Here is a 17,742-nt window from a genome sequence, read left to right as displayed (position 1 = left end):
TAAGGATTTCGGTTCCGGAAAGTGTATGAACTTGTCAAAACTTAGCAAATATAAGGTATACGATTAATTATATATAAATTGCACATCAAAAGAAAATACTAAACAAAGATTGAATTCTAGCCAATGATATGAACGCTGAAGTATTTAATGGGGCATATGCTGATATTAGCAGTTAATTTGAAATATGTTTTTTAAATGGTTGGATTATATGCTCTGGTCAAGACGGCAGAGAGAGATTCTCAGGAGTCTGTGCCCCTACAGAAGCTTTGAACAACCAGCAAGAACTGGCAGGAACATCTTTTTCAAAACTCCAGAAAACAGTTAAAGGATTTTAGTAACAAGACAAATGCCCAATCAAGAAAAAGGCATATTAAAAGCCATAGGGGGTGGGTGGGCCACAGTGGCTCAACAGGCAGAGTTCTCGCCTGCCATACAGGAGACCCGGGTTCGATTCCTGGTGCCTGCCCATGCAAAACAAACAAAGTAAGTAAAAGCCATAAGGGGGTGCAAGGGTAGTTCAGTGGTAGAATTCTCGCGCGGGAGACCCGGGTTCGACTCCCGGACCAAGCACTTCCCAAAAACAAACAAGCAAACAAACAAAGAAGAAACAAGCAAAAATTCAACAAATGGTCCTGCAATAACAGGATACTCCATGAAAAAAGAATGAAATGTGATCCCAGGCATATAACATTAAAAAAAAAAAGCCATGGGGTGGACCACGGTGACTCAGTGGCAGAGTTCTTGCCTTCCATGCCGGAGACCCGGATTCGATTACCGGTGCCTGCCCATGTGGAAAAAAAAAAAAGAAGCCATAGGCTGTCAAGTCTCCCTTAGCTCTCCCCTCCCCAACCCCTCAACAGCCTGGCAGAGAGCCACATCGTACTTCTTGTTCCCAGGTCCAGAGGTGGCAGGGTAAACTTCATGCACATACTGGGAGAGCGTGCATGTCTGTCCCAATCTTTCTGGTGGTGGCCTGAAGGTCTTGCTGTCCCAGCACTTGCCCTGCCATAGAAGGTGGCTCCCAGGATGCTGCAGAAGAGCCTGGGGCAAGGGATTGCTGGCAGTAGAACCTGGAGTACAGCGCAGGGGACCATGAGAAACCTGGATCCTGGAGCACATTCAAACCAGTATAAACGGAGGGATTTCCCGGGCTACATGCACATGCCCTGGACAAGAGGCATGTGCAGAAAATATCAGGGAGACCACTTAGCTTTGGCCTCGGCTATTCTCTATATGCACTGTATGGATAAGCCCTGGAAGAAAGCACTTTTCACGGGTCAGTCTGCAAAGACTGGTGTGTTAGTTAGATTCAGTTGTCAACTTGGCCAGGTGAGCATACCTAATCTTGTTGCTGCGGACATAAGCCAACGGTAGGTGAACCTCATTTGTTGCCAATTACATCTGCAGTCGGCTAGGAGGCGTGTCTGCTGCAATGAGTGACGTTTGACTTAATTGGCTGGTGCTTAAATGAGAGAATGCAATGTAACACAGCCTAAGCAGCTCGGCATTCCTCATCTCAGCACTTGCAGCTCAGCCCAAGCCTTTGGAGATGCAGAAAGAAGTCACCCCGGGGAAAGTTGTTGGAACCCAGGGGCCTGGAAAGAAGACCAGCAGAGACCATCCTGTGCCTTCCACGTAAGAAAGAACCTCAGTGGAAAGTTAGCTGCCTTTCCTCTGAAGAACCAACAGAATAAATCCCCTTTTATTAAAATCCAATCCGTCTCTGGTGTGTTGCATTCTGGCAGCTAGCAAACTAGAACACAAAAGGGAAAAAATTGGAGTTTGCAGAGTGAGAACCATGGAAGCTCGGGTCTGAAGCCAAGAAACCTCAGGTCAGGAGAGCGGACCCACCCAAGCCCATGGAGAGGGTGAGTTTGCCCCAAAGGCAGAGAATGGGCCTTCCACCTCATTGCAGTGGAAGAGTTATGCCGCCTCAGGCCTTGGAGAAGGTGAAGCACATTCCTTGGGGTTTGGGGAGAGCCTGGCTGTCACCACATGGAGGGGTTGAGCGTGTGCCCCCGAGATGGCAGAGAGCCCGGGTGCAGCCCCGATGCTTGGAGAGGGTGGAGCCTAGAGAAGGGTGGTCTCCCCAGTGTCCCCCAAGGTTGCATTCAGAGAGAGGCAGGCATAGGCATTTGGAAAGGGTGGGACTACCACTTTCTAAAGCCCTGAGGATAAATGACTCTCAGACTTTGAAATCTAATGGACTTTGTCCTGCAGGTTTTCGAAACTGTTTGGGTCCGGTGACCCCTGTGTTCCTTCCTCCCTATGGAAATGTGTATATGTATCCTATGAATGTTCCTCCTTTGTATGTTGGCAGCAAACAACGTGTTATGAGTTTTCAAAGGTCCAGAGCAAATGGAGAGAATTTTGCCTTAGGACAGACCATGCCTGTAACTGACCTGATGAGATTTTATACTGTCTCTAATTTTCTGCTTCATTTGTATTGCTACTGAAAGGTTTAAGGTTTCTGATATTGTTATGAAATTAAAATTGTATTTTGTATATGGGAAAAACATGTCTTTTTTAGGGGCCAGAGGGTGGAATGTGCTGGTTTGAAAGGAAGTGTGCCCCCTAAGAAAAGCCATGTTTTAATATAAATCCCATTTCATAAAGGTAGAATAATCTCTATTCAATACTGTATGTTTGAAACCGTAATGAGATCATCTTCCTGGATGATGTGATTTAGTCAAGAATGGTTGTTAAACTGAATTAGGGAATGACATGTCTCCACTCATTTGAGTGGGTCTTGATTAGTTTCTGAAGTCCTATAAAAGAGGAAATAATTTGGAGAATGAAAGATTCAGAGAGAGCAGAGAATGCTGCAGCACCACAAAGCATAGAGTCCACCAGCCAGTGACCTTTGGAGATGAAGAAGGAAAATGCCTCCCGGGGAGCTTCATGAAACTGGAAGCCAGGAGACAAAGCTAGCAGATGACACCGTATTTGCCATGTGCCCTTCCAGCCAAGAGAGAAGCCCTGACTGTGTTCGCCATGTGCCTTCTCACTTGAGAGAGAAACCCTGAATTTCATCGGCCTTCTTGAACCAAGGTATCTTTCCCTGGATGCTTTTGATTGGACATTTCTATAGACTTGTTTTAACTGGGACATTTTCTCGGCCTTAGATCTGTAAACTTACAACTCATTAAATTCTCCCTTTTAAAAGCCATTCCATTTCTGGTATATTGCATTCCAGCAGCTAGCAAACTAGAACAACTGGGAAAGGTGTTTTTTTTTTTTTTTTTTTTTTTTTCCTCTGTTAGTTCCTGGCATTCTAGGAAAGCTCATTCATAACACTAGCTAGAATAAAACCTTAGAGTCTAAATCCCAGGAATTGAGTATCAGTTATACTTTGAATGTAAGTATCCAAATATGCAGGTTTCAACGAAAGAGTACAAAACATAAAAGAAACAGGAAGTGTAGTCCTAGGCAAAGGAGAAGATTAAAGCATTACACTTTAATGTACACTTTAATTACTCCTCCTCATTGAGGAGGACCAGATTAGGGCATTCTAGATACTCTTAAAAAAGAAAAAGTCCAAAATATGCTCAGTGAGCTAAAGGAAAATCTGTACAAACAACTAAAAGAAATCAGAAAAAAAGTGATTAAATGAACCAAAGAAATAGAAAGATGGAAATTATGAAAAGGAACTGAATAGAGCTAAAGATCACAATAACAGAAGGTTAAAATCCCCTAGAGAGGTTCAATAGCAAATTGGAGGTAGCCGAATAAAAAAAAAAGAGTCAGTGAACTCAAAGATAAGACCATTGAAATCATTTGTCTGAGGAGTAAAGAAAGAAGGAGTGAAAATATGTGAACAGATCTTGAAGAATCTGTAGGATACAATCAATCATACCAATATGTGCATTGTGAGAGTCTCAGAAGGAGGAGAAGAAAGTGACAACATTCAAAGAAATAATGGCAGAAAACTTACCAAAATTTAATGTAAGACATGAATATGCACATCTAAGATGCTTAATGAACTTCAAAAAAATTAAACCCTTCATACCTACTAGAATGGCCATGAAAAAAAACAAACAAAATAGAAAACTACAAATGTTGGAGAGGATGCGGAGAAACAGGTGCACTTAGTCATTGTTGGTGGGAATGTAGAATGGTGCAGTAGCTCTGGAAGGCAGATTGGTGGTTCCTCAGGAAGTTAAGTATAGAATTGTCATATGATCCAGCAATCCCATTACTAGGTATATACTCAGAACTGAAAGCAGGGACACAGGCATCTGCACACCAATGTTTATAGTGGCATTGTTCATGATTGTCAATAGATGGAAACAGTCCAATTGTCCATTAAGTGAAGAGGGGGTTAACACACTATGGTATATACATATAATGGAATATTATGCAGCTGTAAGACAGAATAAAGTCATGATGCATGCACAACGTAGATGAACTTTGAGGACATTACGCTGAACACAAGGTGTGTGATAAAGCTGTTTAAAAAAATAAACAGAAAACCACAAGTGCTGGAGAATAAGTGGAGAAAGTGTTGTTCCTATTTACTGATGGTAAGGAAGTAGAGTTATGCAGCACCCCTGGAGGGCAGTGTGGTGGTTCCACAAGAAGCTGAGTATAAGATTGCCATATGATCCCACAACCCGTTACTAGGTCTATACTTGGAAGAACTGAAAGTGGGGACATGAAAAGACATTTGCACATTGATGTTTAAGGCAGCATTATTCAGGGCTGCCAATAGATGTAGGCAGCCCAAGTATCCATTGGCTGATGAATGGAATGGCAAACTGTAGTGTATACATACGATGGAATATTATGTGGCTGCAAAAAGGAAAGAAGCTATGCAATGAGATGAATGAACCCTGAGGATACTATGTTTCATGAAATAAACCAGAAATAAAAGGACAAATATTGTATGGTCTCACTAACATGAACTCACTATCATGAGCAAACTGAGAAATAAAACTGAGAGTATAGGTTACCAGGAGATAAAATGTGGGCAGAGATTGGGCTATTGATGATTAAGGATTACAGAATGTTAATAAAGTTCTTTGTAAAGATTTGGAAATGGATAGCACAATACTGTGAGATGGTAGCTCAATACTGTAAATGTAATTAACAAAATTGTGCATGAGTGTGGCTGAATAAGGAAGGCTAGAGTTGTGTATATCACTAGAAGGAAAGCTAGAGAATAAAAACTGGGACTGTATAACTTAGTGAAACCCAGAGTGGACAATGACGATAGTTAATTATAACCGTAACTATAAAGAGAGTTCTTAAGTGAACTAGAACAAATGCACATCACTATTATAAGAAGTTAACAATAGGGTGTTATATGGGAAAACATACAATTAATGTAAACTAAGGTCTATAGTTAACAGTAACATTGTAATATTATTTCATTAACTGTAACAAATGCACTATACCATAGTTAAGTGTCAATAATAGGGGGATATAAGGGTTATGAGATTTTTTTCTTCAGAAAAAAATGAGAATGTTTTATATTGACTGGGGTAGTAAACGCATAACTATATGGTTATACCAAGAGCCATTGATTATAAACTTAGGATGGAGTGTATAGTGCATGAACAAAACTATTTAAAATAAAATTGAAAAAAATTTTAAAAGACATTTAAAAAAGATAAGCCCAAATAGACCCACATGCAGCATATTATTATCAAACTGTTGAACGCTAACATAGAGCGTTCTGAGAGCCATAAGAGAAAAGCAACATGTCATATACAAGGGACCCGCAGTAAGAATAATTGCCTATTTCTCATTGGAAATTATACAGACAAGAAGGCAGTGAAATGATATATTTGAAGACCTGAAACCACTTCAACCTGCCCACCAAGAATCTGTATGTTGAGTGAATTCCAGGAACATAGTGGAATAGGATAGGTCGAATTCACCCCTGCTCCAAGGAACAGCTAGAGAAGGGATGGGAGGGTGACTGAGATGGCGATTCCAAGGTGTAAGTGACCCAGGAGAATCTTCTGCACCACATAGGGAGGCCCTGGTTGCAAAAACTGAGGAACTGAGAAGTAGAGAATTGAAGACCATCTGGCTGGTGCAAACAACATAATGCAGAAGCCTGGAGACCTCGGGAGTGCATGGACAGGGAGACAGGGACCAGGAAGTAAGCCAAGCCGCATTCCTTGAATGTACTACCCTCACCAGCTCAGCCCCGCAACCCATACGTAGGTCCCACCCCATACCCACCCCATACCTAACAAACCTGAACCCCATCAAGTGTCCCACTCCCTGCACTATAGGTACCCCCACCCTACCAAACCCTCCGTGTACTCACCCCACACCCCCACCCCAAGTGCACACATGGCTACCTCAGCCCAATCTACCACGACTGCACAAGAGCCATCTTGCCTCTCCCCTCCTGAGCACTGCCTCCTCCTCCCTGCCCCATGCATGTGGTCACCAGCACATAAAGGCTGCAGGTACTTACTTGCATATCCAGGCTACAAGCGCCCCCTGCCAATATAGTTGCTCAACTGCACCCCGCCCCCCACCCCGAGCTCTGCACAAGTGTATATCAATTTATGGCTCTCCTAGATCTGTGCATCTGCATGGCCCCAAGTCACGACCAGCTTTGGGCAAGCACTGACCTGTGCAGCCAGGCCACATCTGCCCCCAGCCCATGTAGGTGCAATGCCGACCCACTCCTCTGAGCTCTGTGCATGCGCAAAAATGGTCCTGAGCCCTAGACCAGTGTAACAGGGCTCCGCCTCCCAGACCCATACACCCACACAGCCACATCCTCCCCACCACTGGGAGCCCACTCTCACAGGCACCTGTGTAGCATCCCCCATGTGCACCTATGCCTGTGCTGCAATGCATCACTGCACAATTGTGCCCTGCCCCACACCCTGCATCCTACTCCAAATCTGTCCTACAAATAGAAGGGTTTATACTACTGAAAGAAATCAACTTCCAAAGTAAACCAATCAATGTATTTATATGCCACGAAGACAGCAGAAGATCACTAAACACATATCATGATGCACATAGATATCACCCAGCCTAATGACCAAATTAAAAACACCAGAGGAGACACAGACATTGGAACAACTCATCAAAGATGTTCTACTTAATAAAATAAATGGGATGGCTAATGATATAAAGGAGATCAAGAAGACACTAGATGAGCATAAAGAGGAATTTGAAAGAATAAATAGAAAAATAGCACCTATCACAGAGATTAAAGATACTATAGATCAAATAAAAAGCATACTAGAGACACACAACAGCAGATTTGAAGAGACAGAAAAAAGAATAAGTGAACTAGAGGACAGGACAACTGGTTTTGAACACTCAAAACAGCAAATGGCAAAAAAAAAGATGGAAAAATTTGAATTGGATCTCAGAGAAATTATGGACAAAACAAAGTGCACAAATATAAGAACCATTGGTGTCCCAAAAGGAGAAGAGAGCAGAAAAGGGCTAGGAAGATTAGCTGAGGATGTAATGGGGAAATCTTCCCAGCTCTTATTAAGAACATAAATATGCAAGTCAAAGAAGTTCAATGAACTCCAAATAGAATAAATCCAAGTAGGTCTTCCCCAAAACACATACTAATCAGTCTATCAAATGTTGAAGACAAGCAGAAAATCCTGAGAGCAACCAGAGAAAAACATACAAGGGTAAACACATAAGACTGTGTTTAGACTGCTCAACTGGCACTACGGAGGCAAGAAGGCAGTGGTATGATATATTTAAGATACTGAAAGACAAAGAGTTCCAGCCAAGAATTCTGCAACCAACCAAATTGTCCTTAAAACTGAGGGAGAGATTTAAAATTTCACAAATAAAATCCTGAAAGAATTTGTCACCAAGAAACCGGCCCTACAAGAAATATTAAATATTAACTTAAAGGATAAAAAGAGAAAGAGGGAAAAGAATATACAGTTCTGACAAATAAAATCCAAAAGATAAGATGGTGGATTCAAGAAATGCCTTTTCAGTAATAACTATGAATGCTAAACTTACCAATTAAAAGATACAGATTGGCAGAATGGATTAAGAAATATAATCCAGCTATATGCTACTTACAAGAGACTCATCTTAGATCCAAGGATACAAATGGACTGAAAGTGAAAGGCTAGAAAAAGATGTTCCATGCAAGTTGTAACCAAAAGAAAGCAAGAGTAGCTATACTAATACCAGACAAAATGGACTTTAAATGTAAAGACATCATAAGAGACAAAGAAAGACACTATATATTAATTAAAGGAACAATTCACCAAGAAGAAATAACAATCATAAATGTTTATGCTCCCAATCGAGGAGCACCAAAGTACATGGGACAGACATTGACAAAACTGAAGGGGGTGATAGATGTTTCAACAATAATAGAACGAGATGTCAATACACCATTCTCCTCCTTAGATAGAACAACAGATAGAAGATCAAGAAGGAAATAGAGAAATTAAACAACTTGATAAATGAACTAGATCTAACAGACATATAAGGTCATTAAACCCCAAAACCAGAATATATATTCTTCTCTAGTGCTCATGGAACATTCTCCAGGATAGTTCATATGGTGGGGCACAAAACAGGTCTTTATAAATTTAAAAACACTGAAATTATTCAAAGCACTTTCTCTGATCACAATGTAATGAAGCTGGATATCAATAACCACCACAGAACGAGAACTTTCACAAATATATGGAGATTAAATAACACACTCTTAAACAACCAGTGGGTCAAGGAAGAAATTGCTCAAGAAATCAGTAGCTAGCTGGAGATAAATGAAAACAAGTGTACAACATATCAGAACTTATGGGATGCAGCAAAGGCTGTGCTGATATGGAAATTTATTGCCCTAAGTGCCTATATTAAAAAACAAGAAAGAGATAAAATTGAGGACTTAACTGCTCATCTGAAGGAACTTGAGAAAGAGCAGCAAACTAACCCCAAAGCAAATAAAAGAAGAGAAATAACAAAGATTAAAACAGAGTTAAATGAATGAGAAAACAAACGAACAACAGAAAGAATCAATAAACCAAAAGTTGGTTCTTTGATAAAATCAATAAAATTGATGGGCTACTAGCGAGACTGATAAAGAAAAAAAGATAGAGGATGCAAATAAACAAAATCAGAAATGAGAAGGGATGCATTACCACAGACCCTGAAGAAATAAAAAACAATCATAAGAGAATACTATGAACAACTATATGCCAACAAGCTAGACAACTTAGATGAGATAGACAAATTCCTGGAAACACAGAAATGAGCTACATTGACTGAGGAAGAAATAGAAGGTCACAACAAACCAATCACAAGTAAAGATATTCAATGGGACATCAAAAATCTTCCTACAAAGGAAAGCCCAGGCCCAGATGTCTTTATCAAACATTTCGTAAAGAACTAACACCAATCCTGCTCAAACTTTTCCCAAAAAATGAGAAAAAAGGAACACTACCTAACTCATTTTATGAAGCTAATATCATTTTAATACTAAAACCAGGTAAAGATGCTATAAGAAAGGAAAACTACAGGTCAATCTCCCTAATGAACATAGATGCAAAAATTCTCCACAAATTATAAGCAAATTGAATCCAACAGCAAACTAAAAGAATGATACACCACAACCAAGTGGGGTTTATACCAGGAATGCAAGGATGGTTCAGAACAAGAAAATCAATTAATATAAAACAGCACATTAACAAATTGAAAGGGAAAGAAATCACATGATCATCTCGATTGATACTTAAAAAGCATTTGACAAAATTCAACATCATTTTATGAGAAAAACACTTCAAAAGATACGAATCAATGATAACTTCCTAAATATGATAAAGAGCATATGTGAAAAACTGATAGCCAGCATTGTATTCAATGGAGGGCAACTGAAAGCTTTCCCCCTAAGATTAGGAATGAAACAAGGATGCTCACTGTCACCACTATTATTCAATACTGTACTAGAAGTTCTAGCTAGAGCAATCAGGCAAGACAAAGAAATAAAAGGCATCCAAATTGGAATGGAAGAAGTAAAATTTTCATTATTTGCAGATAACAGAATACTATACTTGGAAAATCTACAATGGAGTTACTTGAGCTAATAAAGAAATTCAGCAAGGTCATGGAATATAAAATTAATGTGCAAAAATCAGCAATGTTTCTACACACAAGCAATGACCTAACTGAGGAGTCAGTTAAGGAAAAAATCCCATTCAAAATAGCAACTAAAAGAATAAAGTATTTAAGGAATGAACTTAGCCAGGGACTTAAAGGACTTGTACACAGAAAACTACATAACATTGCTAAAATAAATCAAAGGAGATCTAAACAGATGGAAAGACGTTACCTGCTCATGGACAAGAAGGTTAAATATAGTTAAGATGTCAATTCTACCCAAACTGATCTACAAGAGTTAACACAGTACCGATCAAAATTCCAACAACCTACTTTGAAGACTTGGAAAAGCTCGTTACCAAATTCATTTGGTAGGGAAAGAAACCTCGATTAGCTAAAAGCATTCTAAAAAAGAAGAACAAAGTGGGAGGATTAACATTTCCTGACTTTAAAATTTATTACGGTACGATGGTGGCTCAGTGGCGGAATTCTCGCCTGCCATGGTGGAGAGGTTGGGTTCAATTCCCGGTGTCTGCCCATGCAAAAAAAACAAACAAAAAAAAACACTTATTATAAAGCCATAGTGGTCAAAATAGCACAGTACTAGCACCAAGATAGAAGTATTGACCAATATAATTGAATCAAGAGACAGAAAAAGACCACCAAATCTATGGTCAACGGATTTTGGACAAGGGTCCCAAATCCACTGAACTGGGACTAAATAGTCTTTTCAAAAAATGGGCATGAGAGAACTGGATATCAATAGCCAAAAGAGTGAAAGAGGAACCTTACCTTACACCCTATAAAAAATTAGCTCAAAGTGGATTAAATACCTAAATATAAAAACTAGCACCATAAAGCTTCGAGAAGAAAATGTAGGGAAACATATTCAAGACCTAGTAATAAGAAGCACCTTCCTGAACTTTACATCCAAAACACAAGCAACAGAAGAAAACATAGACAAATGGGAACGCCTCAAAATTAAATGCTTCTGCACCTCAACTACTTTGTTAAAAAGATGAAGAGGTAGCCGACACAATGGGAGAAAATATTTGGAAATCACACATTAGACAAAGGTTTGATATCCTTCATACATAAAGAAATCATACAACTTAACAAAAGAACAAACAACCCAATCATAAAATAGGCTAAAGATATGAATAGGCATTTTTCTGAAGAGCAAATACAGATGACTTAAAAGCACATGAAGAGATGCTTATTTTCATTAGCCATAAGGGAAATGCAGATCAAGACTACAATGAGATACAACCTCACATCTATAAGAATGGCTGCTATTTAACAAACAGGAAACTATAAATGTTGGAGAGGATGTGGAGAAACCAGGACAATTATGTACTGCTGTTGGGAATGCATAATCATACAGCTCCTATGGAAGACAGTTTGGCAGTTTCTTAGGAAACTAAATATCGAGTTTCCCTATGACCCAGCAATAGCACTACTTGGTATATACCCAGAAGAGCTGAAAGCAATGACACAAACAGACATTTTTACACCAATGTCATAGCAGCATTATTCACAATCGCCAAAAGATGAAAACAATCCAAATGCCCATCAAAAGACAAGAGGATCAACAAAATGTGGTAGATACATGTGATGGAATATTATGCAGCAGTAAGATGAAGTGATATCCTGAAGTACACAACAAGATGGATGAGATTTGAGGACAAAATGCTAAGTGAAATAATCCTGACACAAAAGGATAGATACTGTATGGCTCCACTTTTATGACCATGGTAAAGGTATAATCAGAGGCTTATAATACAGAATATAGGGGACTTAGAGATACTTAGAAACTAGAGATGGGTGAACGGTTAGCTAATGAGATTGAATTCCAATGCAAGGGAATAGATAGAAGTGAAGGGGTTCTCCAGTGGGTCTATAAGTAATATTACCATATTGAAGGTGAACATGATTGAAACGGGTTGTATAGACCTATGTGTTGTACTGATTAACACTAGAAATATAAATATGTTCTTTCAAGAATGACTTCAAAGGTATGATTCCTGTACAAAGACTGTTTAAATCCAGCGTTCAGTGGGAAAACTGCTATTGCATGCTATGGGCTATGTTTAACAGCAAAACATCAGCAGTACCACACCACCACCAGGGGTAAATAATGTGGTAAAGGGGAGGTTTAGATTTACTATTTGCAGAGGGTTTATTGGTTATCCTTCTCTTGGGAACAATGAAATTATCTAAAATTGGGAGTTCTGATGGACTTTGGACTTTGGGCATTATACATGATGCCTGATATTCAGCAGGTGGCTGAAGTATGCATTGACCAAGAAGCAGATCGGTGAATGATGATGTATACATATGATCGAATATTGTGCTGCTACAAAAAGGAAAGAAGTTGGAGGAATGCAATGATGTGAATGAACCTGTGGGACATTTGTTGAGGCAAAATAAGTCAGAAATGAAAGAACATTATTTTATGACCTTATTTAGAAAATGATTATAAGAAAACAGGGACCTAGATTGTAAGCTCTAATAGCAAACACATTTAGTCTGGAGTGGTAATTATTATTTCTGGATTTTGAGAAGCTGTTTTATGTATCTATAACCTGGTATTTAGAGATAAGAATGAAGCCAATCAGATCAGGATTAAGGTAATTCAGAACACAGGGGTAAGGAAGACATTGTCTATATTTTATAACTGTGCCTACTCTTTGAGACCAAAGGAAGAATCGTTTATTTTGTCCAGAACCTTGGTTTTCTGTAGCACATACTCTAACTCATCCTGAATAGATGGCTCATTTGAACAACTGAAACACAGGGAGCCCAGAATAAGAATGAGAACCTTTACTGTTGTATAGCTCAAAATAATGCCTGGATACATCCTAGAATATATTAAGCAGATAATCAAAAATATTGGCAAAGTCCCTTGAGGGATGGGAGAAAAAATATGGGAACTATTAAACTTTACCACTGGGGAAACCCTGGATACTCTGTCAAACATTAGGGACACGAAATCAACAGACCAAGCCCTTGATCTTGAGGCTAACTCTTGTGAAGCTTACGGAGAAGCTTAGCCTACCTATAGGTATGCCTAAGAGTTGCTTCTAGAGGACTTCTTTTGTTGTTGAGATGTGGCCTCACTCTTTCTAAGCCCAACTCTGCAAGTGAAATCATTGCCCTCTCTACTATGTAGAACATGACATCCAGGGTGAAAGTCAGTGTGGGAGATGATTCCCAGGGATGAATCCAGCCCTGGCACCATGGGATCAACAGTTCCATCCTGACCAAAAGAAAGAAAAGAAGTGTAACTAATAAAGTATCAGGGCTGAGGGAGTTCAAATAGAGTCAAGAGGCTACTCTTTAGGACACTCTTACTCAAGCTTCAGTTAAACATGCTACCTATCATAACTTGCCAACCCCTAAACAAAACCATTCAGACATTCCTAAAGAATACCTAGGGCAATATATAAGGTTCTACAAAGCTTCCATGCACTAGGGTAACTTTCCAGAAACCTACAACCTCCAGATGGATCCCTGGACCAGATAAGTCCTGAAACCTAGAGGGCCCAGTCTCTCTAGGACATCATCTAGTTCCATCTCCCTACCCCATATTACTGACAGCCCCTTCTAACATGAAAAAGTTAGAACGGCCATAGCCCAAACAGCCCTAAAGAGTGGGATAGAAAAATCCAAGGTGATGGTGGAGTTATACAGAGATGGTGGGGTTTAACAAATGAATATCATTGCTGACTCATTAAATTGCTATCTCTTTTAGTCTCCAGTATTTTAGAGCAGCTAAAAGTAAAAACCTCAAATTGTGGAATTGTAATCCATACCAAACTCTGAAATCCTTTCTACAATGAATTGTTGTGCTGCACTTTGAAATTTATTGCTTTTTTTTAAATATATGTCATCCTTCAGAAAAAAGAAAAAAGTCTATTGTGATGATAAATTATTTATTTCTTCTAGTCTCCAATGTTCTGGGGGAGTTAGAAGGGAAAATCTGAGATGATGGAATGGGAGCCCATGACAAACTCTGGGATCTGTCCTGTAACTCCCTGTTGAAGAGTGCTTTGAAACTATTGCTTTTTTCTTTCTTGCTTTGTATATATGTTATATTATACAATAAAAAAGTGAGAAAAAAAGATTTATATGTTGCAAAACTGCCTTTCAAAAATAAGAGAGAGATTAAGACTGCCGCACAAACACAAGTTGAGGGTCCTCACCCCTAACCAGTCACACAAGAGATGGTAAAGAAATTCCTCAGGCTGAGAGAGAACAATAGACAATAGATCTGAACTGCATGAAAAAATTAAATTCTCAAGTAGGGGTAATGATAGGAGTGAATATCAATTCTAGTTCTGTTTCATTTTTTTGTTGGTAACTTCACTTTTTACTACCTACAGGACCTAAAAGGCAAATGCATAAAATATAATGAGAAATTAGGGGTTGCAAGGGTAGTTCAGTGGCAGAATTCCCACCTACATGCGGTAGACCGGGTTCAAGTCCCTGTTCATTTTTCCCACCCCCCCCCCCCAAAATGGTGCTGCAATAACAGGATAGTCACATGGAAAAAAAATGAGATATGACACCACCATACAGCATAAAATATATATATTTATATATACCATGTAAATATAATGAGAAATCAGTGGTTTGGACTCATATTGTATAAATGTGATGTGTGACAGGTACTGCATGGAGGTGGGGAGATGGAAGGCTATAAGAGCACCCTTGGTGTGTACCATTGAAGTCACATTGGTATCAAGCAAGTGAGACTGTCAAAGATTTAGGATGTTAAATTTGAGCTCCATGCAACTACAGAGAATGTGTTGGAGAGCGTGCAAACTCATGGGAACAAAGTTTGATTGCAGGTTGCCAGGCATGGGAAGCATGGAGCAAGAGGATTTGGGATTTGGTGCAGGATGGATTTGGGGTTTCTGTTTGGGCAGACGGGAAAGTTTTGGATTGTGGAAGGTGTTGAGGGTACTGTGATATACCGAATGTGATTAGTCCTACTGAGTGATGTGCTTAGGAGTGGTTGATGAGAAGTTGGAGATAAGAAGGTTTGCATTGTAGATATGTTCCTACAATTGAAAAAAAAATCCATGCTGGATAAATGGAAGGACAGGAGGATAGACATACAGATAAATATATACTAAGACAAAATAAAATATTAAGGTAAATATTAATGGTAAAATATAAGTGGTGAGTAGACTGGTATTAATTCCAATTTTTAAAACTTACTGTATTTTTTTAATGCTGTATGGCAGGGGTCACATTTCATTCTCTTTCCATGTGACTATCCCATTATTGCAGCATCATTTGTTGAATTTTTGTTTTTTGTCCCCCCCCCCTTGTGTGTTTTGCTTGCTTGTTTATTTTGGGGACGTACATGGAAACTTCTCGTATTTTTGAAATAATAAAATATTTGGGGAAAATGAAAAACCCAATAAATCAAAATACACCACTCGGATTTCTACTTCAGCCAGCCAGCTTCCCCTGGGGAATTCACTGGCACCTTCATCAGAGTCCCCAGCTTGCACCCGGACTACAAAATTTGAGCTTGTCCATTTGCACAGTCAGAATCTCTCATATTTTGAAGACTGCAGAGATTTGCAGTTCTTACGACATCAGCTAAATCTGAACTGAAGCCACCTATACCAGATGGTCTTTCTCTTTCATGTTTTGCCTGCTTGGTGCTTGCACTGTCTGTAAGCAGTACTGCCAAGTAAAGGGAACAGATTAAAACTTCAGTGGAGACAGATTTTGGAACAACTAATCAAAGATATTCAAATAAATCTCCTAAATCACTTCAAGGAGATGAAGGAAAATAGGGATATAAAGGTAAAGGATATTAAGAAGACAATGTGTGAGCCTAAAAAAGAATTTGCAAGTTTAAAAAGAAGCAGAAATTATGGAGATGAAAGGCACAATAATGGAGATTAAAAATGCGCTAGACCAAGAAAAAAACGCTAGATGGTTTGCTAGAGGGGGTCAGCAAGGCTTCCCTGGGCGAGCGATGGTGGGATTGAAGCTAAATCCGGCTGGCTTTTCCGCTGCTCCTCCGCTGTTTCTGCCCGCTCCTGCATTTGCTTGCTGAGGAAGCTGGACAGGCTCGAGGAGTCTCTTCTTAGTCCTCAGGATCCCGTTGGCATAATCTTTGAGTCCCTAATTGCCACAGCTGACGGCTGTGAGAGATCGAGATTGGAGTAAGTGGAATAAATTCAGTCACAGGAGAGAGTTTAGATGAGTCGTAAGCTTCCTTCCCCTGCGCCGCTCGGTTCTTTGCACCTCTTCAATTACCCGTTGATGGACCTTATGATCTCACTCCGCACTCCCTGCTCCTGGGAGCCGACGAACTTCCTTTTCCTGTCCTCAGCTCTGAGCTCCTTTTGCAAGAACTAAGGTAAGGATTGCTGGATTAAGAGTGTTACACCACTGGATGCTAATGGGAGAAGGAGAAGGTAACAATATTTCATAACTACTCAACTACATTGAAAATCCTTGCATGTTTCCTTTACTAATAGGGAAAATGCTACATGTGGTTGGGATCCAGGACAGTTAAGTGATTCCTGTGACTTGAGTTGTCCTGTTAAAACAAGGTATTCCTTTAGAAAGGAGCTGCACAATTGCGAAGGAACTTGCTGATGCTAAAGCTTTGTTGAAAAATTGAGAGATCATGATAATATAGCAGAATCTTATAAAAGCAAACCACAGCTCTAAGCAAGCCAGCAGAAGCCATGAAGCAGTATCAGGAAGAAATTCAAGAACCTAATGAAGTTGCAAGACATTGGCCACAGTTCACATTAGTCCTGGGAATCCAGCAAGAAAACAGACAAATCAGAGAACTGCAACAAGAACGAAGAATTGCGTACATCCCTGGAAGAGCATCAGTCTGCCTTGGAGTTAATAATGAGCAAGTATTGAGAACAAAAGTTTAGATTATTAATGGCTAGCAAAAATGATAATCTAGGTATAATAGTGAAGTTAAAAGAGCAGTACTCTAAGATGGAAATACATCTATATACCTCTGAAGGATTCTTTCTTGATTGATGAGCAGCAAGTTTGCAAGGAACAGGAACAAATACTGCATCTTGAACAAGAAAACAAAGGCTTGAGAGAGATCCTTCAATAACTTGAGAATCATTTTTGCACTTTGGAAAGACGATACATTAGAAGGTACGTCTTTGAGCTGAAGAGTCTCTTGAGTTTGTGAGCATCTTACTGAGCTCCAAATGGTCACTAAGACTTGCCTTCGAAGTAAATGAATTAACAGAAAAGTCAGTCTTTATTAACCCTTGAACCCTCTATTAACCCCTTTTATTTTTTTTCTCTATACTAGGTACAGTACACCGGCAAAGACATTTTTAAGAACTAGCAACAAAAAAATCCATACTTAATGGTCATAGACTTTATTCCAAAATCTAATTGAAAAATAGAAACCGAGCCCTTGTTAATTGGTGAACAGCTGAAAGGTTCTGACAGTTACTGCTGAATATATCAAGAACTTTCAGCAGTGTTGTTGGCACTATGTATGATACTTGAATAAACTTGAATATTTCCAATAAATGTTTTGAAATGTATAGATTTAATCCATGTTAAAATAAACTTTGCCACCATTTTGTGAATGGAAGATCTTCATACTAAATTTTATCCTTCCTATTTGGTGTTGAAGTTAACAAATGGTTTATACAA

At 39.4% G+C, this 17,742-nt stretch overlaps 1 long non-coding RNA gene and 1 pseudogene across 1 annotated transcript in view; one reads left to right on the top strand and one right to left on the bottom strand.

Annotated features, from left to right (window-relative positions):
• Positions 1-17,742, bottom strand: part of LOC143686095 (uncharacterized) — a 52,677-nt gene that overhangs the window by 7,346 nt on the left and 27,589 nt on the right. The gene's annotated exons all lie outside the window — the stretch shown is intronic.
• On the top strand, positions 14,970-17,182 carry LOC143685662 (FGFR1 oncogene partner 2 homolog pseudogene; annotated as a pseudogene).

The sequence above is a fragment of the Tamandua tetradactyla genome, chromosome 6 (genome assembly GCF_023851605.1).
Source record: "Tamandua tetradactyla isolate mTamTet1 chromosome 6, mTamTet1.pri, whole genome shotgun sequence".
In the NCBI taxonomy this organism is placed as follows: Eukaryota; Metazoa; Chordata; class Mammalia; order Pilosa; family Myrmecophagidae; genus Tamandua; species Tamandua tetradactyla.
Note: the sequence above shows the minus strand (reverse complement) of the source record. Positions and strands in the feature narration are given on the sequence as shown.